This window comes from Rattus rattus, chromosome 2 (genome assembly GCF_011064425.1).
Source record: "Rattus rattus isolate New Zealand chromosome 2, Rrattus_CSIRO_v1, whole genome shotgun sequence".
Taxonomy (NCBI): domain Eukaryota; kingdom Metazoa; phylum Chordata; class Mammalia; order Rodentia; family Muridae; genus Rattus; species Rattus rattus.
Window position 1 is genome coordinate 156,282,970 of NC_046155.1, and position 25,456 is coordinate 156,308,425.

The 25,456-nt window shown below is 40.5% G+C and overlaps 1 non-coding gene and 1 pseudogene across 1 annotated transcript; both read right to left on the bottom strand.

Moving 5' to 3' along the window:
* Positions 1 to 6,964: 6,964 nt before the first annotated feature.
* LOC116894862 lies at positions 6,965 to 7,064 on the bottom strand (annotated as a pseudogene).
* A 17,853-nt stretch (positions 7,065 to 24,917) lies between these two features.
* LOC116894875 lies at positions 24,918 to 25,024 on the bottom strand. Its single transcript, XR_004387087.1, has one exon. It is a non-coding gene; the product is annotated as a U6 spliceosomal RNA (small nuclear RNA).
* Positions 25,025 to 25,456: the final 432 nt, after the last annotated feature.

Here is a 25,456-nt window from a genome sequence, read left to right on the forward strand (position 1 = left end):
TCCGACCACCACGGCCTAAAATTTGTCTTCAATAACAATCAAGGAAGAATGCCCACATATACTTGGAAATTGAACAATGCTCTACTCAATGATAACCTGGTCAAGGAAGAAATAAAGAAAGAAATTAAAAACTTTTTAGAATTTAATGAAAATGAAGGTACAACATACCCAAACTTATGGGACACAATGAAAGCTGTGCTAAGAGGAAAACTCATAGCCCTGAGTGCTTGCAGAAAGAAACAGGAAAGAGCATATGTCAGCAGCTTGACAGCACACCTAAAAGCTCTAGAACAAAAAGAAGCAAATACACCCAGGAGGAGTAGAAGGCAGGAAATAATCAAACTCAGAGCGGAAATCAACCAAGTAGAAACAAAAAGAACCATAGAAAGAATCAACAGAACCAAAAGTTGGTTCTTTGAGAAAATCAACAAGATAGATAAACCCTTAGCCAGACTAACGAGAGGACACAAAGAGTGCATCCAAATTAACAAAATCAGAAATGAAAAGGGAGACATAACTACAGATTCAGAGGAAATTCAAAAAATCATCAGATCTTATTATAAAAACCTATATTCAACAAAACTTGAAAATCTTCAGGAAATGGACAATTTCCTAGACAGATACCAGGTACCGAAGATAAATCAGGAACAGATAAACCAGTTAAACAACCCCAAAACTCCTAAGGAAAAAGAAGCAGTCATTAAAGGTCTCCCAACCAAAAAGAGCCCAGGTCCAGACGGGTTTAGTGCAGAATTCTATCAGACCTTCATAGAAGACCTCGTACCAATATTATCCAAACTATTCCACAAAATTTAAACAGATAGAGCACTACCAAATTCCTTCTATGAAGCCACAATTACTCTTATACCTAAACCACACAAAGACCCAACAAAGAAAGAGAACTTCAGACCAATTTCCCTTATGAATATCGATGCAAAAATACTCAATAAAATTCTGTCAAACAGAATCCAAGAGCACATCAAAACAATCATCCACCATGACCAAGTAGGCTTCATCCCAGGCATGCAGGGGATGGTTTAATATCTGGAAAACCATCAACGTGATCCATTATATAAACAAACTGAAAGAACAAAACCACATGATCATTTCATTAGATGCTGAGAAAGCATTTGACAAAAAATTCAACACCCCTTCATGATAAAAAAGTCCTGGAAAGAATAGGAATTCAAGGCCCATACCTAAACATAGTAAAAGCCATATACAGCAAACCAGTTGCTAACATTAAACTAAATGGAGAGAAACTTGAAGCAATCCCACTAAAATCAGGGACTAGACAAGGCTGCCCACTCTGTCCCTACTTATTCAATATAGTTCTTGAAGTTCTAGCCAGAGAAATCAAACAACAAAAAGAGATCGAGGGGATACAGATTGGAAGAAGAAGTCAAAATATCACTATTTGCAGATGATATGATAGTATATTTAAGTGATCCCAAAAGTTCCACCAGAGAACTACTAAAGCTGATAAACAACTTCAGCCAAGTGGCTGGGTATAAAATTAACTCAAATAAATCAGTTGCCTTCCTCTATACAAAAGAGAAACAAGCCGAGAAAGAAATTAGGGAAACGACACCCTTCATAATAGACCCAAATAATATAAAGTACCTCGATGTGACTTTAACCAAGCAAGTAAAAGATCTGTACAATAAGAACTTCAAGACACTGAAGAAAAGAAATTGAAGAAGACCTCAGAAGATGGAAAGATCTCCCATGCTCATGGATTGGCAGGATTAATATAGTAAAAATGGCCATTTTACCAAAAAGCAATCTACAGATTCAATGCAATCCCCATCAAAATACCAACCCAATTCTTCAAAGAGTTAGACAGAACAATTTGCAAATTCATCTGGAATAACAAAAAACCCAGGATAGCTAAAGGTATCCTCAACAATAAAAGGACTTCAGGGGGAATCACTATCCCTGAACTCAAGCAGTATTACAGAGCAATAGTGATAAAAACTGCATGGTATTGGTACAGAGACAGACAGATAGAACAATGGAATAGAATTGAAGACCCAGAAATGAACCCACACACCTATGGTCACTTGATTTTTGACAAAGGAGCCAAAACCATCCAATGGAAAAAAGATAGCATTTTCAGCAAATGGTGCTGGTTCAACTGGAGGTCAACATGTAGAAGAATGCAGATCGATCCATGCTTATCACCCTGTACAAAGCTTAAGTCCAAGTGGATCAAGGACCTCCACATCAAACCAGACACACTCAAACTAATAGAAGAAAAAACTAGGAAGCATCTGGAACACATGGGCACTGGAAAAATTTCCTAAACAAAACACCAATGGATTATGCTCTAAGATCAAGAATCGACAAATGGGATCTCATAAAACTGCAAAGCTTCTGTAAGGCAAAGGACACTGTGGTTAGGACAAAACGGCAACCAACAGATTAGGAAAAGATCTTTACCAATCCTACAACAGATAGAGGCCTTATATCCAAAATATACAAAGAACTCAAGAAGTTAGACCGCAGGGAAACAAATAACCCTATTAAAAATGGGGTTCAGAGCTAAACAAAGAATTCACAGCTGAGGAATGCCGAATGGCTGAGAAACACATAAAGAAATGTTCAACATCTTTAGTCATAAGGGAAATGCAAATCAAAACAACTCTGAGATTTCACCTCACACCAGTGAGAATGGCTAAGATCAAAAACTCAGGTGACAGCAAATGCTGGCGAGGATGTGGAGAAAGAGGAACACTCCTCCATTGTTGGTGGGATTGCAGACTGGTACAACCATTCTGGAAATCAGTCTGGAGGATCCTCAGAAAATTGGACATTGAACTGCCTGAGGATCCAGCTATACCTCTCTTGGGCATATACCCAAAAGATGCCCCAACATATAAAAAAGACACGTGCTCCACTATGTTCATTGCAGCCTTATTTATAATAGCCAGAAGCTGGAAAGAACCCAGATGCCCTTCAACAGAGGAATGGATACAGAAAATGTGGTACATCTACACAATGGAATATTACTCAGCTATCAAAAACAACGACTTTATGAAATTCGTAGGCAAATGGTTGGAACTGGAAAATATCATCCTTAGTGAGCTAACCCAATCACAAAAAGACATACATGGTATGCACTCATTGATAAGTGGCAATTAGCCCAAATGCTTGAATTATCCTAGATGCCTAGAACAAATGAAACTCAAGACGGATGATCAAAATGTGAATGCTTCACTCCTTCTTTAAAGGGGAACAAGAATACCCTTGGCAGGGAAGGGAGAGGCAAAGATTAAAACAGAGACTGAAGGAACACCCATTCAGAGCCTGCCCCACATGTGGCCCATACATACACAGCCACCCAATTAGACAAGATGGATGAAGCAAAGAAGTGCAGACCGACAGGAGCCAGATGTAGATCGCTCCTGAGAGACACAGCCAGAATACAGCAAATACAGAGGCGAATGCCAGCATCAAACCACTGAACTGAGAATAGGACCCCCGTTGAAGGAATCAGAGAAAGAACTGGAAGAGCTTGAAGGGCTCGAGACCCCATATGTACAACAATGCCAAGCAACCAGAGCTTCCAGGGACTAAGCCACTACCTAAAAGACTATACATGGACTGACCCTGGACTCTGACCTCATAGGTAGCAATGAATATCCTAGTAAGAGCACCAGTGGAAGGGGAAGCCCTGGGTCCTGCTAAGACTGAACCCCAGTGAACTAGACTGTTGGGGAGGGCGGCAATGGGGTGAGGGTGGGGAAAGGAACACCCATAAGGAAGGGGAAGGGGGATGGGGATGTTTGCCCGGAAACCGGAAAAGGAATAACACTCGAAATGTATATAAGAAATACTCAAGTTAATAATAAAAAAAAAATAAATAAAAAAAAGATTACTAACCATGATTGCTTAAACTTCACCCAAGTGAAGGGAAGATGGATCAACATAAAAAAAAAATCAAAAAATGTAATCCACTATATAAAGTGATGGAAAAAACCTCATTAGACACTGAATTAGCCTTTAAAAAAACACAAGAATAATTGATGATAAAAGGCCTGGAAAGATCAGGGATACAAGAGACATATTTAAAAGAAATAAAGGGGCTGGAGAGATGGCTCAGCGGTTAAGAGCACTGGCTGCATTTCCAAAGGTCCTGAGTTCAAGTCCCAGCGCTGCCATGTACCAACATAAAATAACTAAGTAAATCTTTAAAAAAAAGTAATAAAGGAAATGTATAGCAAGCCTTTAGCTAACGTCAGGTGAAATGGAGAGGAACTCCAACAAATTTCACTATAATCGGGAACAACACAAGGCTTTCCCAACTCTCTATATCTACTCAAGACGGTACTTGATGTTCTAGCTAGAGCAGAAGACAAATGAAAAAGATCAACAGGATTTAATTTGAAAAGGAAGAAGTCACACTATCCTATTGGCAGATGGTATGATGGTATACATAAGTGACCTCAAAATTTCATTTATTAAGTATTAAGTCCTATAGCTGATATACATTTTAAAGGAAGTGCCTGGATAGAAGTTTAATAAAAAAAAACTTATATAAAAGTGATACATAGGCTGAGAAAGAAATTGGGGAAACAATACCTTGCAAAATAACCTCAAATAATATAGAACATGGTGAAGTAACTATATAGAAGCACGTTAAAGACTTATATGATGAAAATTTCAAGTCTTTGAAGAAAGAAATTGAAGTTATGAGTAGTCATGAACCTGAGGCCTGTGAGAAGGGAGGAGGGGAGACTCAGACCAAAAAGAAAGGAGAGAAATGCTTTCCAAAAGAAAAGCAGAAAAGGAACAGGTAACCAAAGTGGTTAGATCAAATCAGGAAGGGCTGTACAGAGAAGGGCAGCCCAAACATTGGGTTGGGCGGTGAAAGGGCGGGGGTGGGGGGATTTGACAGCCATATCCTCTAACAGGAAGACACTGAGGGCTACTAGGAGAACCTGACAGCCAGGCCCACTTTGACTTGTTAAATAGCTACTCAGCCATTTGCCCCAGGGATTGAAGCTTAAGAGTAGGGAGGAATGAGAAGGTAGAAATGATTTAATATAATCTGGGGGCTGTAGAGCTGTCTCAGAGGTTAAGAGCATTGACTGCTCTTCCAGAGGACCTGAGCTCAATTCCCAACAACGACATGGTGCATCACAACCATTTGTAATGGAATCTGATGCCCTCTTCTGGTGTGTGTGAAAACAGCAACACTATACTCACACAAAAAATAAACAAATCCTAAAGTCTTCTGTACTGGGTAACAGTGCGAGTACAGAATTTTGGTTTCTACAAATAAGTTCAATTCCATATCTAGATTTTTGATTGCCCGTCTATGAAACTAAACAAATTGCCAGTAAGGATTTTTACTGTTCATCAAAATTTGACTACCAGAGTACTCATTGCTAATGACAACCAAATATTGTCCAACAGTAAAGTTCTCCTCCTTCTCCTTCCCCATACCTTTCTGTGCTGTGAATACACCAGCATCAGGGTTGGTCAGTGAAATAAATTCTAACTCAAATTTCATTTCATGTGTAAGTGCCAAATAACAGCCACTGAAGTCAGAGCACACTCATGCAGTGGTACCTTCTCCATCTCACTGACTAGTAAGGGCCAAGCATGAAAAAGTAGCAGGACTGTCTTAAAGTGCCTGGGCCACAGAGGAAAGATTAGGTGTACAAAGCAATTTTTACTTATATAGCCTGAGGCAAGCCTGAGATTCAAAAATGTATTTCTCTAAAGAAAAAACAAATATCAAAGCACTTCTAAAAAGGAATGAAATTATTTTGAGTTTCTTTAAATTTTTATTGTCTGTAATTAAATTACTCACAAAAAACAGACTAAAAATGTATAATTTTTCCTTTTTAACAGAGTGTAATAAAACATAAAAACCCTAAAAACAGAATACTTGACATTGACAATTCAAAATCAAATCAGCAGAATATTAAATATTCACAAAACTGTATCTTTTAAAAATATTTGTAAAGTTCCATTCAATTTTGTAGAATTGACAGAAGAGCGGCTCAAAAAAAAAAAAAAAAAAGGAGAACTGTCCTTTATTCCTAAAAAGAAAATATGCCCAATAGAATCTGAAGGTTTTAGTCTTGGTACCAACACACCTGTGTGCATGAGAACTGACCTGTGCTGGAGGCTGGGTCACTACCCACTTTTGGAAGCCCAGTGCCCTGGCCCTGGCCCTGGCCCTGGCCCTGGCCCTGGCCCTGCCAGAACAGTATGTGGTTTTCTGAAGTATTGCCAAGTGTTGACTACAGGTGCCTACATTTTCAGAGAATCCCTGGGATGGTCAGCACTCACTCCCATCTCTGGAGTGATGGTTTATGGGGCCACCTGATTGGCTCTACAGGAGTCACCTGCACTTTGGAAAGGACAGCTGTCCCCCTGCTCAAGTTTCCCAGGACTGTCCTTGGGGATGAGGTTAAACAGACAGACCAAGTCCCTACAACTTTTCAAGACTTTAGCAAGTAATACCACCCGTTAGCTGCATATAAACCTAACATGTCAGACCAAACTCCAGGAAGCAGAGAAACAGGGACAGAGTGAGGAGGGTGAGACCCAATTATCATCGGGCTGTCCTCACGGACTATCATGGCACACATTTGTGTGGTACATGTGAGGCTGACCTAATGAGTCCCACACAGAAACTGCTGAGTACTGTATTAACAGGCCAGCTGCAGTCGTCTTTGGAGGTGAGCATACCACTGGTTTGCAGATACCCAACATACATACGCTCAACAACAACTGTCTTTACTGGGAGCTCTAGATCCCATCTCTAGGTGCCCTACAGCAGCTAGTTTTTAGCATTAAAACCCTTTCCAATTTTCACTACTGACTATGAGATAAAAAGTGGAAAGGAAGGTAGAAAATGGAGAATTTTGCTACAACAAAAAGGTCACATAGCTTTTTTGTCCCAACATTGTGTCCTCCTTCCTATTTGAGTATCCTACTTTGTACCAAAAATGTGGATTGCTTCACGAATTTGCATGTTATCCTTGTGCAGGGGCCATGCTAATCTTCTCTTTATCGTTGCAATTTTAGTATATGTGCCAAATAACCTTCGTAAAAAATAGAATATAGAGCTAAACAAAGAAATGTACAACATCCTTAGTCATCAGGGAAATGCAAATCAAAACAAGCCTGAGATCCCACTTCACATCAGTCAGAATGGCAAAGACTAAAAACTCAGGTGACAGCAGGTGCTGGCGAGGATGTGGAGAAAGAGGAACACTCCTCCATTGTTGGTGGGACTGAAAACTGGTACAACCACTCTGGAAATCAGTCTGGAAGTTCCTCAGAAAAGTGGACATTCCACTACCTGAGGACCCAGCTATACCTCTCCTGGGCATATATCCAAAAGATGCTCCAACATACAACAAAGACACATGCTCCACTATGTTCATAGCAGCCTTATTTATAATAGTCAGAAGCTGGAAAGAACCCAGATGTCCTTCAACAGAGGAATGGATACAGAAAATGTGGTACATCTACATAATGGAGTACTACTAAGTTATCAAAACGAATGACTTCATGAAATTCATAGGCAAATGGAATGAACCAGAAAATATCCTGAGTGAGGTAACCCAATCACAGAAAAACACACATGGTATGCACTCATTGATAAGTGGATATTAGCCCAAAAGCTCGAATTACTCAAGATGCAATCCACAGACCATAGGGAGTTCAAGAATAAGGATATCCAAAATGTGGCTACTTCAACTGCTTCTTAAAGGGGAAACAAAAATATCCACTGGAGGGGATATGGAGGCAAAGTTTAGAGCAGACAATAAAGGAACAGCCATTCAGAACCTTCCTAACATGTGGCCCATATATGTACAGCCACCAAAACTAGATAACATTGATGAAGCTAAAAAGTTGATGCTGAAAGGGACTGAATAGAGATCTCTCCTGAGAGATACAACCAGAACCTGTCAAATACAGAGGTGAATGCTAGCAGCAAACCACTGAACTGAGAACAGGATCCCCCCTTGGGTGAATTAGAGAAAGGGTTCAAAGAGCTGAAGGGGCTTGCAACCCTATAAGAAAAACAATGCCAACCAACTAGAGCTGCCAGGGACTAAAACCATTACCCAAAGACTACATGGACTGACCCAGGGCTCCAACTACACATGTAGCAGAGAATAACCTTGTTGGGGCACCAGTGTAAGGGGAAGCCCTTGTATCTGCCATGGTTGGACCCCCTTGCACGGAAATGTCCCGGGGTTGGGGGGAGTGCAGTTAAGGGAGTGGATGGGGGGAACACACTTATTGTGGAGGGGAAGTGAAATAGGAGGCTTATGGACAGGAAAGGGAATACATTTGAAATATAAATAAATATATTCAAGAACAAAAAAAGAAAACACAGTCAGAAAGGAAAAAAAAGAAGAACAACAACTTTAGTTCCTATTAAAATTTGGGTATAGAGCTATACAAAGAATTCTCAGGAAGGAATATTGAACAGCTGAGAAGAACCTAAAGAAATAATCATCATCCTTAGTCATCAAAGAAATGCAAATCAAAACAACCCTGAGATTCCACTTCACACTTCAGAATTTCTAAGATTAAAAACTCAGGTGACAACAGATGCTGGCGAGGATGTGGAGAAAGAGGAACACTCCTCCATTGTTGGTGGAATTGTATGCTGGTATATCCATTCTGGAAATCAGTCTGCAGGTTCCTCAGAAAAGTGGACATTCCACTACCTGAGGACCCAGATATACCACTCCTGGGCATATACCTAAATGTTGTTCCAACATACAACAAAGACACATTCTCCTCTATGTTCATAGCAGCTTTATTAATAATAACCAGAAGCTGGAAAGAATCCAGATGCCGTGCAACAGAGGAATGGTTACAGAAAATGTGGTACATCTACACAATGGAATATTACTCAGCTATCAAAAACAATGACTTCATGAAATTCATTGACAAATGGATTGAACTAGAAAATATCATCCTGAGTGGGGTAACCCAATCACAGAAAAACACACATGGTATGCAGTCATTGATAAGTGGGTATTAGCCCCAAACCTCAAATTACCCAAGATACAATCCACAGACCACATAAAGCTCAAGAAGGACCACCAGAGTACAGATGCTTCAGTTCTTCTTGGAATGTGGAACAAAAACATTCATAGGAGTAGATATGGAGACAAAGTTTGGAGTAGAGACTGAAGGAATGGCCATTTAGAGTCTGTCCCACCTGGGGATCCAGCCCATATACATACAGCCACCAAAACTAGACAATATTGTAGATGCCAAAAAGTGCATGCTGACAGGAGCCTGACATAGCTGTCTCCTGAGAGGCTCTGCCACAGCATGTCAAATACAGAGGTGAATGCTAGCAAACACTGAACTGAGAACAGGGTCCCCACTGGGGGAGTTAGAGAAAGGATTGAAGGAGATGGAAAGGTTTGCAACCCATAGGAAGAACAACAATACCAATGAACCAGAGCTCCCAGGGGTTAAACCACAGTTCAGAGACAGTGCCATAGTCCTCAGTTGAAGGTCACAAAGGACGACAAGGACAACAAAGTAGAAGTCACAAAGTATAAAAATTGGGATGCGGAATTCTCGCACAAGCTGTATCTTATGTCAAGTCAGCTTCTTAAGAAGAATATCATCTTTTACACTACTTTCTGGAGGGGGAGGAGACAATGTGTATGAAGTCGGTAAACACTGTTACACAATGGGATAAACTCGGATGAGTCTAAAACAATGCTTCACAGCTTAATATTTGACTGACAAATATTAAGACAAGAGGTGATGTTTACAACTTTCTCATTTACTCCACATATATCTTACATCACAATGTTAAAACAAGTGTAAAAATTGTAAAAGATACTGTAGAAACTAGGCATTTCTGAGCTTGCGATCTTGCTAAGGCTGTTTCAACACACAACCCCATGCCCCAAATGCCTACACAGAGGTAGTGACAGATCAAAGTTATTCAGAGGTTACCTCCATGCTCAGGGTGTGGCTCACAGGTATTCAAGTTAAGTTTCGATTCTCACCCAGCCCCAAGGAGGTCTCACCACACTAGCTCCACACTGTTCAATCGCCTGCCCCTTCCCATTGGAAGCAGCTGCCATATATATATACTCACCATGTCGTGAGTTCAATGTTCGCCTGAATTCCAACAGCACCCAGCCTTAGCACACAGATCAGGTCACACCAACCACTCAAGCCTCCTCGGCTACAGCTTTGAAACAGCTACGTGGAACCCGGAAGCACCCTCCACCACTTCTGAGTGGCAGGTCAGACTTGAGGTCCTGATTGGCCAACAAGTCTTGAGTGACATGGTTACTTCCGTTAAGGTTAGAGTGTGGCAAAGGTGCACAGCATAGCGATTCCTGCCCCACCTAATCCAGAGCCAACGCTTTTCAGGTATGTATGTTGCTAGTGCACTGAATGGACAAGGAAAGATGGTTTCTCTACCAGGCTTCCATTCCAGAGGTAGAACTTTTCTAGGTCAAGACATTTGCATTTCAGCAGGACTTAAGCTTGTTCTCTCATACCCTACCCTCTCTTCCATCATCTCCCCTTCCATTTGGAATGAAGGCAGATAGCTTACAGGGCCCACTATTCAACTTGCAGCAAAATAAACAATCCGGTCCATCGGGGAAGGGTGCTAAGAGTATTAAAAATAAAAGATAGATTTTTAGAAAACACTAAGATTTTTTTCTGTGCTTCCATGGTTGGATCAGGTAAAGTGCAGCTACTTTTCACTTGGTATGTATCAGACCTGATACAATCCCGAGAGAAGAGCAGGAAACACACGACAAACTCTATGGAACACTATTATTACCAGCCTATCTTCTTCTGTGGGAAGGTAAAACAAGGCCACAGCTATATTAAGAAAGGTATCTAAATGAACAGGAAGGATGGAATGGATCTCTCTGTGAACGTAGGAAGTGGATTTATTGGAATCACTTGCAAGGTCCAGTCAAACTAGTCCATCAATGGCTGACTTCAAATGGACTGATGGAGAGTACACTAGTGGTTCTGTCCATGTACCTGGGTGTCTCAGCTGATCTTCAGTGTATACCAGAATTACAAAGAAGTAGCCTCTAATGACAGTTTAAAAAAATCAACTTGTAAGCAAGCAGTAGGACATGATGTCAAGGAGAAAGAATGACCTTCAATGACCTGTATAAATGTAGGCTGCCATCATAAACTGTGGCCAAGATTAATGGTATTTCTTCTGACTTTGAAAGATCCTGATTTTTAAAAAAGGGCTTTACAACCTAAAAAGGTATAATCAAGAAAAATCCCTCACAGTACTAAACTGTTGGAGTTTTAGTTAATTTTATATATAGCCAATTTGACTACCAGGAATAACTATTACATGACCTAAGACAGAAGAGCTGAGAAAGATTTCCGTTGTAGAAAACGAGAACATGGGAACATTTTCAAAGCAATGCTTTTTAAAAAAATTTGAATATATTTATTTTTATCCTTTAATTCTTTTTTACAGTCCAGTCTTCATCCCTCTCCCAGTCTGCTCCCCAGCATCACTCCTATTGCCATACAGACCTCTGCCTGCATGAGGATGTCCCCACAGAACTGCCCCCACACCACCAGGCCACCCCAATCCCTGAAGCCTTAAATCTGAAAAGGCTTAGGAGCAGCTTCTCTCCCTGAGGCTTGAACAGGCAGTTCTGTGCAGTATATATGTCTGGAGCCTCATATTAGCTGTTGTACGTTGCCTGGTTGGTGGCTCAGCGTCTGAGCAACCCTGGGGGTCCAGGTTAGTTGAGACTGCAGGCCTTCCCTTGGGGACAACCTCCTCCCCAGCTTCTTCCAGCCTTTCCCCAATCCAGCCCTTGGGCTCCCAGGCTTCTGACCGCTGGATGGGTGCTAGTGTCTGCATCTAAGTTTTTCAGCTGATTGTTGGGCCTCTGAGAGAGCAGCCACACTAAGCTGCAATCACAAGAAAGCATTAGTAACAGTGTCAGGGCACTGGGCCTCCCCTTGTGCTGGATCCCCATTTGGATGTGTCTCTGGACCTCCTTTCTCTCATGTTCTTCTCAATTTTTGTCCCTTTAGTTCTTTCAGACAGGAACAATTCTGACTAAAAACTTTTGACTGTGGGATAGCAATCCTATTCTTCACCTGACGTCCTGACCCTTCACTGGAGGTGGACTCTACAAGTTTCCCCTCCCCACAATAGAGTACTTCATCCAAGGGTCCCTCCCTTTGAGTCCTGAGAGTCTCTAACCACTCATGTCTCTGGTACATTCTATAGGGTGCTCCCCCACCTCCTATCTTCTGAGGTTGCCTGTTTCCCTTCTTTCTCTTGTCACTCAGGGATTCAGTTCTGTTTCCTGTCCCTCAATACCTGATCATGTTCTCTCCTTTTCCCTCCCTGTGCAGTTTTCTTCTACCCTCCATGATTCATTTCCCCTCCCTCCCATGTAGGATTGATGCATCCTCACACGGGTCCTTTGACCTGCTAACCATTTTGAGTCTTGTAGGTTGTATCATGGGTATTCTGTACTGCTTTGGCTAATATCCACTTATTAGTGAGTGCATACCATGCATGTCCTATTGGGTCTGAGTTACCTCATGCAGGATATATTCTAGTTCCATACATTTGTCTGCAAAACTCATGATGTCCTCATTCTTAATAGCTGAGTAGTATTCCAGTGTGTAAATGAACCACATTTTCTGTATCCATTCTTTCCTGTAGAACATCTGAATGTTTTCAGCTTCTGGATATTACAAATAAGGCCACTATTAGCAAGTGGAACACATGCCCCTGTGGCATAGTGGGGCATGTTTTGTTTATATGCCCAAGAATAGTATAACTTGGTCTTCAGGTAGATCTATTTCCAATTCTCTGAGGAACCTCCAGATTGATTTCCAGAGTGGTTGTACCAGTTAACCATCCTACCAGCAATGGAGGAGTGTTCCTCTTTCAACGCATCCTCGCCATCATGTGGTGTCAGCTGAGTTTTTGATTGTCGAGATCCTGATTTGTGTAAGGTGGAATCTCTGAGTCATTTTTATTTGCATTTCCATGATAACTAAGGACTCTGAACATTTCTTTAACTGCTTCTTGGCCATTCAAGATTTTTGTGTTGTGAATTCTCAGTTTAGTTCTATACTCCACTTTTTGATTGGCTTTTTTCATTTTTTGATGGTTATTTATATATTTTGGATATTAGCCTTCTATCTGAAGTGCGATTACTGAAGATATTTTTCCTAATCTGTAAGTTGCAGGTTTGTCTTATAGATTATGTCCTTTGCCTTACAGAAACTTTCCAGTTTCATGAGGTCGCATTTGTCAATTCTATATCTTAGAGCCTGAGCTTTGGTGTTCTGTTTAGGAAATTTTCTTCTGTGCCCATGAGTTCAAGGCTCTTTCCCACTTTCTGTTCTATTAGATTCAGTGTATCTGGTTTCATTGTGAGGTCCTTGATCCACTTGGACTTGAGCTTTGTGCAAGATGACAAATATTCATCTATTTTCATTTTTCTACATATACATATAGACTACCAGTTGGACTAGTACCATTTATTGAAGATGCTTTCTTTAGTCCATTGTATATATTTGGTTTCTTTGTAAAATATCAAGTGTCTGTAAGTGTGTGGTTTAATTTCTGAGTCTTCAGTTCTATTCCATTAATCAACCTTGCTTTCCCTTTACTAATACCATGCTGATTTATCACTATTGCTCTTTAGTACAGCTTGAGGGTTGGGATGGTGATTACCCCAGAAGTTCTTTTGTTGACAAGAATTGTTTTTGCTCTTCTGTTTTTTTTTTTTTTTCAGATGAATTTGAGAATTGCCCTTTCATATCTTTAAAGAACTGTGTTGGAGATTGGGAAAAGATCTTTACCAATCCTACAACAGATAGAGGCCTTATATCCAAAATATACAAAGAACTCAAGAAGTTAGACCGCAGGGAAACAAATAACCCTATTAAAAAATGGGGTTCAGAGCTAAACAAAGAATTCACAGCTGAGGAATGCCGAATGGCTGAGAAACACCTAAAGAAATGTTCAACATCTTTAGTCATAAGGGAAATGCAAATCAAAACAACCCTGAGATTTTACCTCACACCAGTGAGAATGGCTAAGATCAAAAACTCAGGTGACAGCAAATGCTGGCGAGGATATGGAGAAAGAGGAACACTCCTCCATTGTTGGTGGGATTGCAGACTGGTACAACCATTCTGGAAATCAGTCTGGAGGATCCTCAGAAAATTGGACATTGAACTGCCTGAGGATCCAGCTATACCTCTCTTGGGCATATACCCAAAAGATGCCCCAACATATAACAAAGACACATGCTCCACTATGTTCATAGCAGCCTTATTTATAATAGCCAGAAGCTGGAAAGAACCGGATGCCCTTCAACAGAGGAATGGATACAGAAAATGTGGTACATCTACACAATGGAATATTACTCAGCTATCAAAAACAATGACTTTATGAAATTCATAGGCAAATGGTTGGAATTGGAAAATATCATCCTGAGTGAGGTAACCCAATCACAGAAAAACACACATGGTATGCACTCATTGATAAGTGGCTATTAGCCCAAATGCTTGAATTACCCTAGATGCCTAGAACACATGAAACTCAAGACGGATGATCAAAATGCGAATGCTTCAACTCCTTCTTTAAAAGGGGAGCAAGAATACCCTTGGCAGGGAATAGAGAGGCAAAGATTAAAACAGACACAGAAGGAACACCCATTCAGAGCCTGCCCACATGTGGCCCATACATATACAGCCACCCAATTAGACAAGATGGATGAAGCAAAGAAGTGCAGGCCGACAGGAGCGGATGTAGATCGATCCTGAGAGACACAGCCAGAATACAGCAAATACAGAGTCGAATGCCAGCAGCAAACCACTGAACTGAGAACAGGACCCCCGTTGAAGAAATCAGAGAAAGAACTGGAAGAGCTTGAAGGGGCTCGAGACCCCATATGAACAACAATGCCAAGCAACCAGAGCTTCCAGGGACTAAGCCACTACCTAAAGTCTATACATGGACTGACCCTGGACTCTGACCTCATAGGTAGCAATGAATATCCTAGTAAGAGCACCAGTGGAAGGGGAAGCCCTGGGTTCTGCTAAGACTGAACCCCCAGTGAACTAGATTGTTGGGGGGAGGGCGGCAAGGGGGGGGAGGATGGGGAGGGGAATACCCATAAAGAAGGGGAGGGGGGGAGGGGGATGTTTGCCTGGAAACTGGGAAAGGGAATAACACTCGAAATGTAAATAAGAAATACTCAAGGTAATAAAAAAAAAAAAAGAAAAGAAAAAAGAACTGTGTTGGGATTTTGATGGTGATTGCATTGAGCAATGCTTTTTTTTTCAACAAAGGAAGCTTTAGGATCCTAATCAGTGAGTCTGGATATGTTCACATACAGGTTCAATTACTTCGAAGAATGCTAAGTAAGTCCACTTCTGAACATGGTCACAATATAAAGAGCAGAGATATTCAAGGGAATTATTTTTTCCCTTTTATTGGATTTTTAAAAAATTTATATTTCAAATATTTTTCCCTTTCTCGGTTTCCCAGAACATAAGCCACCTATCCCATCCCAATCCCCTTCTTCTCTAAGGGTGTTCCTCACCCCATTCATCCTCCCACACATCTCCTATACTCGGGGTCCAACCTTGGCAGGACCTAGAACTTGTCCTTCCATTGGTGACCAGCAAGGCCATCCTCTGCTATATATGCACCTGAAGTCATGTGTCAGTCCATGTATAGTCTTTGGGTAGTGGTTTAGTTGGGAGCTCTTGTTGGTTGGCATTTTTATTCTTATGGGGTTGCAAACCACTGCAGCTCTTTCAATCCTTTCTCTAATTCCTCCAACAGGGAGTATCATTCTCAGTTCCTTGGTTTACTGCTAGCATTCACCTCAGTATTTGTCATGCTCTGGCAGAGCCTCTCAGGAGAAATCTATATCTGGTTCCTGTCAGCATGCACTTCCTAGTTTCATCAGTATTATCTAGTTTTGGTCGATATATATATGCCACCTGTGGGGCATGCTCTGAATGTCTGTCCATCAGTCTCTGCTCTATGATTTGCAATCATAACCCCTCCCATGAATATTTTTGTTCCCCTTTTAAGAAGGAATGAAGCATCCTCACTTTGCTCATCCTTCTTGAGCTTCATGTGGTCTGTGGACTGTATCTTCAGTAATTCAGTTTTGGGCTAATATCCACTTATCTGTGAGTGTATACCATGTATGTTTCTTCGTGATTGGGTTACCTCACTCAGGATGATATTTTCTAGTTCAATCCATTTGACTATGAATTTCATGAAGTCATTGTTTTTGTTAGCTGAGTAGTACTCCATTGTGTAGATGTACCACATTTCCTGTATTCCTTCCTCTCTTCAAGGGCATCTGGTTTATTTCCAGCTTCTGGCTATTATAAATAAGGCTGCTATAAACATAGTGGAGCATGTGTCTTTGTTTTATGTTGGAACATATTTTGGGGATGTGCCCAGGAGAGGTATAGCTGGATCCTCAGGTAGTACAATGTCCAATATCTGAGGATCCTCCAGACTCATTTCCATAGTGGTTGTAGTAGTTTGCAATCCCACCATCAATGGAGTATTCTTCTTTCTCCACATCCTCGCCAGCATCTGCTGTCACCTGAGCTTTTTATCTTAGCCATTCTGACTGGTGTGAGGTGGACACATCAGGGTTGTTTTGATTTGCATTTCCCTAGGGATGTTGTACATTTCTTTAGGCACTTCTCAGACATTCAATATTCTTCAGCTGAGAATTCTTTATTTATCTCCATACCCAATTTTTTAATAGGGTTATCTGGCTCTCTGGAGTCTAACTTCTTGAGTTCTTTGTATATTTTGGATATTAGGCCTTTATCAGATGTAGGAGTGGTAAAGATCTTTTCCCAATCTGTTGGTTGCTGTTTTGTCCTAATAACAGTGTCCTTTGTCTTACAGAATCTTTCCAGTTTTATGAGGTCTCATTTGTCGATTCTTTATCTTAGAGCGTAAGTCATTGTTGTTTTGTTCAGGAAATTTTCCCCATGCACATTTGATTGAGACTCTTCCCTACTTTTTCTTCTATTAGTTTGAGTGTATCTGGTTTGGTGGAGGTCCTTGATCAAGAAGTGGCAATCTGTCCTATGGTCTTAGGATTGTCCGCACTTCTCGGAGTTCAGCTCTTTCCCCAATGGAATCTGCGTAGGGTTTTTTTTTTTTTTAAAGATTTATTTATTTATTATATATAAGTACATTGTAGCTGTCTTCAGAAACACCAGAAGTGGGCATCAGATCCCATTACAGATGGTTGTGAGCTACCATGTGGTTTCTGGGATTTGAACGCAGGACCTCTGTAGAGCAGTCAGTGCTCTTAATCCTGAGTCATTTCTTCAGTCCCATTTAAAAGAATTCTTAATTCAATGTCATTCAGAAACATTTGCAAATTATAAAAACGATGGATTGAAATCCTTCTGAAATAGTATTGCTCAGGAGGCACTTATACCTGTTAATCGTAATGTAGGATTTAACAGATATATGTATCAATGCCATAAGTCTCATATACAAAGAACAGAGACCACAAATACAGAAACTACAAGGAAAACTCAGCTATCAGCAATGTGAATATTTTTCTTAGTTGAACAGCTATGCTGAACTACTCTAAGTTCAAAATGAGGCTGCTTTTGCCTATGAGGAGGCTGGCTCAAAAAGACCCTTGCTGCTTCCATGAATGACTAGAGGATTTCATTTTAACTAGCTTTGAGTGTTGTCTTCATGGCTGTGACATTGATGTGGAGTATGCTACTTTTTGTAAACTTTATTTTATTTTACATAATGGTAAGTGGGTATTTGCCAGTAGATCTCTTGGGATTGGAGTTACAGCAGTTATTGGAGTTACAGCAGAATTAGCAGTTACGATTTCTGAGAATGGGATCTTTATCCTCTGTAAAAACATGCAGTGCTCTTAACTGCTAAGCCTTTGGTCTAGCAACTGTTTTTTATTGAACATTTATTTATAAATTTTGATTAAATATATTGTATCCCATAGCAGACCCAGATGTTCTGAGCGTGTGTGTGTGTGTGTGTGTGTGTGTGTGTGTGTGTGTATGTCATTGTCTGTGTATGTCTGTTTGTCTCTGCCTCTTCCTTTCTCTCTGTCTCTCCCCTCTCTCTATCATCCTATAGTTCAAGACATAGAACTCTCAGCTCCTTATTCAGCACTATGTCTTCCTAAGTGCCTCCAGGCTTCTCACCATGATATTAATGGACTATCTGAATGCGTAATCCAGCCCACAATTAAATACCACATTTACATCCTGTTTTCCTACAAGTTCTCTCACTAAAGTATTTGTGTATGTGTGGAGGGGATGTATTTTAATTTGGATTTGAAATCATTACTTTTCTTCAAAGATTGATGGACAGAGATATCTTTAAATTAGTAGATATCAGCAGCATTGAAAGGGCATGTCAAGGAGCTGGAGTGATGGCCCAGTGTCTAAGACCACTGGCTGCTCTTTCACAGGACCCAAGTTCAATTCTCAGTAATTATAGGAATAGTAACAATGTGTAACTTCTTTCTGTTGAGAGTTGATTTAGTCAGGATATTAGTACAAATTAATGTAGAATGGAATGAAAATGAACATTTGTACCAGTGAAGTGGGGCTGGAATTATAAGAATTTGAATTTATGTGCTTTATGACTTTGAAAAATTTTGCTAGAGGATTTTGGAAAACTAGACTATAAATGGCACTGAGTGATAAGAGATTGATGGACTGTTCTTGTGAAAAAGTGGTGGCATCTTTTGAGAACCTCTCTATCTGTCACTCTCTATCTCCATCTGTCTGTCTGTCTCTGTCTATGTGTGTGTGTATGTGTGTGTGTGTGCAGGCACATGTGTATATGCACATGAATGTAGGTGTTCATGGTGGACTCAAACTAATCACAAGTGTTTATCCTGGAGCTACTGTGTCATACAGTTTATACTGCCTGGTGTAAGTGTAGGGAACTAAGTCTTGTTAGTTAGAGCAATGTTTGCATTTGCAATAAGATAGATAAACTCTCAGCCTAACTAACTAAAGGGCATAGAGACAGTATCCAAACCAACAAAATCAGAAATGAAAAGGGAGACATAACAGAAACTGAGGAAACAAGAAAAAAAATCATCAAATCCTACTACACGATTCTATATGTAACAAAACTGGAAAATCTACACGAAACTGATGATTTTTCAAGACAGATACCATGTACCACACTTACATAAATATCAGGTAAAGTATCTAAACTGTCCCACCCACACTAAGGAAATAGAACAGTAATCAAAAACCTCGCAACCAAAAAAATGTGCAGGGCCAGATGAATAGTGGACATTTTTACCAGACCTTCAAAGAAAGCTAACACTAATACTCCTCAAATTATTTTACAAACTAGAGACAGAACACTACCTAATTCATTTCACAACGTCACAGTTACACTGCTAGCTAAACCTCACAATGAACCAACAAAGAAATAGAACATTAAGCCAATTTTACTCATGAATATAGATGCAAAAATACTCAATAAGATCCAAGACACATAAAACCATTATTCACTACTTATTCAATATAGTTCTTGAAGTTCTAGCCATAACAATCAGACAACAAAAGGAGGTCAAGGGGATATAGATCCTAAAAGAAGAAGTCAAAATATCACTATTTGCAGATGACATGATAGTATATTTAAGTGATCCCAAAAGTTCCACCAGAGAACTACTAAAGCTGATAAACAACTTCAGCCAAGTGGCTGGGTATAAAATTAACTCAAATAAATCAGTAGCCTTCCTCTACACAAAAGAGAAACAAGCCAAGAAAGAAATTAGGGAAACGACACCCTTCATAATAGACCCAAATAATATAAAGTACCTCGGTGTGACTTTAACCAAGCAAGTAAAAGATCTATACAATAAGAAGTTCAAGACTCTGAAGAAGAAATTGAAGAAGACCTCAGAAGACGGAAAGATCTCCCATACTCACGGATTGGCAGGATTAATATAGTAAAAATGGCCATTTTACCAAAAGCGATCTACAGATTCAATGCAATCCCCATCAAAATACCAATCCATTTCTTCAAAGAGTTAGACAGAACAATTTGCAAATTCATCTGGAAAACAAAAAACCCAGGGTAGCTAAAGCTATCCTCAACAATAAAAGGACTTCAGGGGGAATCACTATCCCTGAACTCAAGCAGTATTACAGAGCAATAGTGATAAAAACTGCATGGTATTGGTACAGAGACAGACAGATAGACCAATGGAACAGAATCAAAGACCCAGAAATGAACCCACACACCTATGGGCACTTGATTTTTGACAAAGGAGCCAAAACCATCCAATGGAAAAAAGATAGTATTTTCAGCAAATGGTGCTGGTTCAACTGGAGGTCAACATGTAGAAGAATGCAGATCGATCCATGCTTATCACCCTGTACAAAGCTTAAGTCCAAGTGGATCAAGGACCTCCACATCAAACCAGATACACTCAAACTAATAGAAGAAAAACTAGGGCAGCATCTGGAACACATGGGCACTGTAGAAAATTTCCTGAACAAAACACCAATGGCTTATGCTCTAAGATCAAGAATTGACAAATGGGATCTCATAAAACTGCAAAGCTTCTGTAAGGCAAAGGACACTGTGGTTAGGACAAAACGGCAACCAACAGATTGGGAAAAGATCTTTACCAAACCTACAACAGATAGAGGCCTTATATCCAAAATATACAAAGAACTCAAGAAGATAGACCGCAGGGAAACAAATAACCCTATTAAAAAATGGGGTTCAGAGCTAAACAAAGAATTCACAGCTGAGGAATGCCGAATGGCTGAGAAACACCTAAAGAAATGTTCAACATCTTTAGTCATCAGGGAAATGCAAATCAAAACAACCCTGAGATTTTACCTCATACCAGTGAGAATGGCTAAGATCAAAAACTCAGGTGACAGCAAATGCTGGCGAGGATGTGGAGAAAGAGGAACACTCCTCCATTGTTGGTGGGATTGTAGACTGGTACAACCATTTTGGAAATCAGTCTGGAGGTTCCTCAGAAAATTGGACATTGAACTGCCTGAGGATCCAGCTATACCTCTCTTGGGCATATACCCAAAAGATGCCCCAACATATAACAAAGACACGTGCTCCACTATGTTCATAGCAGTCTTATTTATAATAGCCAGAAGCTGGAAAGAACCCAGATGCCCTTCAACAGAGGAATGGATACAGAAAATGTGGTACATCTACACAATGGAATATTACTCAGCTATCAAAAAACAATGACTTTATGAAATTCATAGGCAAATGGCTGGAAGTGGAAAATATCATCATGAGTGAGGTAACCCAATCACAGAAAAACACACATGGTATGCACTCATTGATCAGTGGCTATTAGCCCAAATGCTTGAATTACCCTAGATGCCTAGAACACATGAAACTCAAGACGGATGATCAAAATGTGAATGCTTCAACTCCTTCTTTAAAAGGGGAGCAAGAATACCCTTGGCAGGGAATAGAGAGGCAAAGATTAAAACAGACACAGAAGGAACACCCATTCAGAGCCTGCCCCACATGTGGCCCATACATATACAGCCACCCAATTAGACAAGATGGATGAAGCAAAGAAGTGCAGGCAGACAAGAGCCAGATGTAGATCGCTCCTGAGAGACACAGCCAGAATACAGCAAATACAGAGTCGAATGCCAGCAGCAAACCACTGAACTGAGAACAGGACCCCGTTGAAGGAATCAGAGAAAGAACTGGAAGAGCTTGAAGGGGCTTGAGACCCCATATGAACAACAATGCCAAGCAACCAGAGCTTCCAGGGACTAAGCCACTACCTAAAGACTATACATGGACTGACCCTGGACTCTGACCTCATAGGTAGCAATGAATATCCTAGTAAGATCACCAGTGGAAGGGGAAGCCCTGGGTCCCTAAGACTGAACCCCCAGTGAATGTGATTGTTGTGGGGAGGGCAGCAATGGGGGGAGGATGGGGAGGGGAACACCCATATAGAAGGGGAGAGGAATATCGGCCTGGAAACCGGGAAAGGTAATAACAATTAAAATATAAATAAAAAATACTCAAGTTAATAAAAAAAAAAAAAAAGAAAGAAAAAAAAGAAAAAAAAACCATTATTCACAGTGATCAAGTAGGCTTCAACCCAGGGATGTGGGAATGGTTCAATATATGAAAATCCATCAACATAATCTATTATGTAAACAAACTCAAATATGAAACCTTATTATCATATCATTAGATGCTAAAAAATAGCCTCTGAGCAAATAGAGTACTCCTTCATGTTAAATAACTTTGAGAAATCAGGACTTCAAGGCACATAACTAAACGTATTAAAGCAATATAAAGGATATTATTAATTGGAATTGGCTTACAGGTTCAGAGGTTCAGTCTATCATCATCAAGGCAGGGACATGGCAACATTCAGGCAGGTATGATGCAGGAAGAGCTGAGACTTCTGCACCTTTATCTGAATTCTGCTAGCAGAATACTGGCCTTCAGGTAGCTAGGATGAAGGTTTTCAAGCCCACATCCACAGTGATACACCTACTCCATTAAGTCCAGACCTACTTCAACAGGGCTACACCTTCTAATGGTGCTACTCTCCGAGCATAAAGAAACCATCACATTCCTCTTCCTGGCATCCATAGACTTATTCAAATATATGAGCCTATAGGGGCCGTATCTAATCATAGCATAATGAAAAGTACATTTACTATAACTTAAGTCCCCATAGTCTACAGCAGTCTCAACAATGTTGAAAGTCCTGAGATTCATCCAATCACTTAACTCTAATCCCTAAAGCAAGACAGGAAACCAGCTGGGCAAACTCCAAACTCTGCATCTCGATGTCTGAGGTCAAAGGGTTCTTCAAAGCTCCATATCCTTTCATCTTTGTTGACTGCAACAACCTTCTTTCTCTTGGCCTGGTTCCACTCCCTGTTAGAAGCTTTCCCCAGCAGATAGCCGATGGTCCTGACATGTCAAACAATTTTGGGTCTCCAAAGAAAATGTCAATGTTACAGCTTCTGGTTTCAGTGTTTGGGATCCACACATAATCGTGTGTGCTCCTCCAAAAGGCTGGTGTCACTTCTACAGCTCTGCCCTCTGTAGTACTCTAGGCTCAGGTTAATCCACCCCACTGCTGCTGCTATTCTTGGTGTTAATCCCATGGTACTGGCATCTCCAATATATTGGCGTCTTCTCCTGTAAGTAGATTTCACCAATAGTCTCTTTTAGGCTCTCTTCATGATGCAAAGCCTCAAGTCCTTTGCATGACCATTCAATTCTGGGCCATCAACTACAACTGAGGCTGTACCTTCACCAATGCTCTTCCATGGTTTCTAACAGTGCCAAGCCTCGGCTGCTCTTCATGACTACTTTATGCCTTCAAAACCAGTACCACTTGGGTACTTCTGTCCTGGGAATACACTAGCATCAGGGTTACTCAGGGAAATAAATTCTAACTCAAGTCCCATTACATGTGTCAGTGCCTAGTGACAGCCACTGAAGTCAGAGCACACTCATGCAGTGGTATCTTCTCCATCTCACTGACTAGTATGTGCCAAGCCTGAAGGAGTGGAAAGACTGTGTTCAAGTGCCTGGGCCACAGAGGCAGGATAGGTGTACAAAGCAATTTTTATTTACATAGCCTAAGGCAAGTCTGAGATTTAAAACGTATTTCTCTAAAGAAAAACAAATATCAAAGCACTTCTTAAAAGGAATGACATTCTTTTTCTTTTAAAATTTTATTTCCCATACATTAAATTACTCATAAAAACAGAAAAAATGTACAATTTTCCTTTCTAATCAAGTATAATAAAACATAAAAAACCCTAAAAACAGAATACTTGCCAGTTCCAATTTAAAATCTAATTAACAGAATATTAAATATTATAACACTTTATCTTTTAAAAATATTTGTAAAGTTACATGTAATTTTGTAGAAATGACAAAAGAATGGCTCAAAAATAGGAGAATTGTTCTTCATTCCTAAAAAGAAAATATGCCCAATAGAATCTGAAGGTTTCAGTCTTGGCAGCAACACACCTGTGTGCATGAGAACTGACCTGTGCTGAAGGCTGGGTCACTACCCACTTGGGGTAGCCCAGTGCCCTGGCCCTGCCCTGGCCCTGCCAGTACAGTATGTGGTTTGCTGAAGTATTGCCAAGTGTTGACTACAGGTGCCTACATTTTCAGAGAATCCCTGGGATGGTCAGCACTCACTCCCATCTCTGGAGTGATGGTTTATGGGGCTACCTGATTGGCTCTACCAGATCGCCTGCACTTTGGAAAGGACAGCTGTCCCCCTGCTCAAATGTCCCAAGACTGTCCTTGGGGATGAGGTTGAAGAGATAGACCAAGTCCCTGCAACCTTTTAAGACTTTAGCAAGTAATACCACCCGTTAGCTGGATATAAACCTCACATGTCAGACCAAATATCAGGAAGCAGAGAAACAGGGACAGAGTGAGGAGGGTGAGACCCAATTCCCATCAGGCTGTCCTCACGGGACTGTCATGGCACACATTCGTGTCGTACAGGTGAAGCTGACCTGCAGAAATGACTGGAAGTCTAATGAGAACCCCACAGAAACTGCTGAGTACTGTATTAACAGGCCTTCGCCTTTGGAGATGAGGATGCCACTGGTTTCCAGATACCCAACATATATACACTCAGTAACAACTGTCTTTACTGCGAGCTCTAGATCCCATCTCTAGGTGCCCTACAGCAGCTAGTTTTCAGCATTAAAACCCTTTCCAATTTTCACTACTGACTGTGAGATAAAAAGTGGAAAGGAAGGTAGAAAACGGAGAATTTTGCTACAAAAAAGGTCACATAGCTGTTTTGTCCCAATATTGTGTCCTCCTTCTGATTTGAGTCCCACTTTGTACCAAAAATGTGGATCGCTTCACGAATTTGCCTGTCACCCTTGTACAGGGGCCATGCTAATCTTCTCTGGATCGTTCCAGAGAATATAGAGCTAAACAAAGAAGTCTCAGCTGAGGATTATTGAATGGCCAAGAGGCACGTAAAGAAATGTTCAAAATTTTTAGTCATCAGGAAAATGCAAATCAAAACAACCCTGAGATTCCACCTCATACCAGTCAGAAGCTGAAAGAACTCCTATGCCCTTCAACAGAGGAATGGATACAGAAAATGTGGTACATCTACACAATGGAATATTACTCAGCTATCAAAAACAATGACTTTATGAAATTCATTGACAAATGGATTGAACTAGAAAATATCATCCTGAGTGAAGTAACCCAATCATAGAAAAACACACATGGTATGCACTCATTGATAAGTGGATATTAGCCCAAAAGCTCAAATTACCCAAGATGCAATCCACAGACCACATAAAGCTCAAGAAGAAGGACCACAAAGTGCGGATGCTTCAGTTCTTCTTAGAATGGGAAACAGAAGCATTC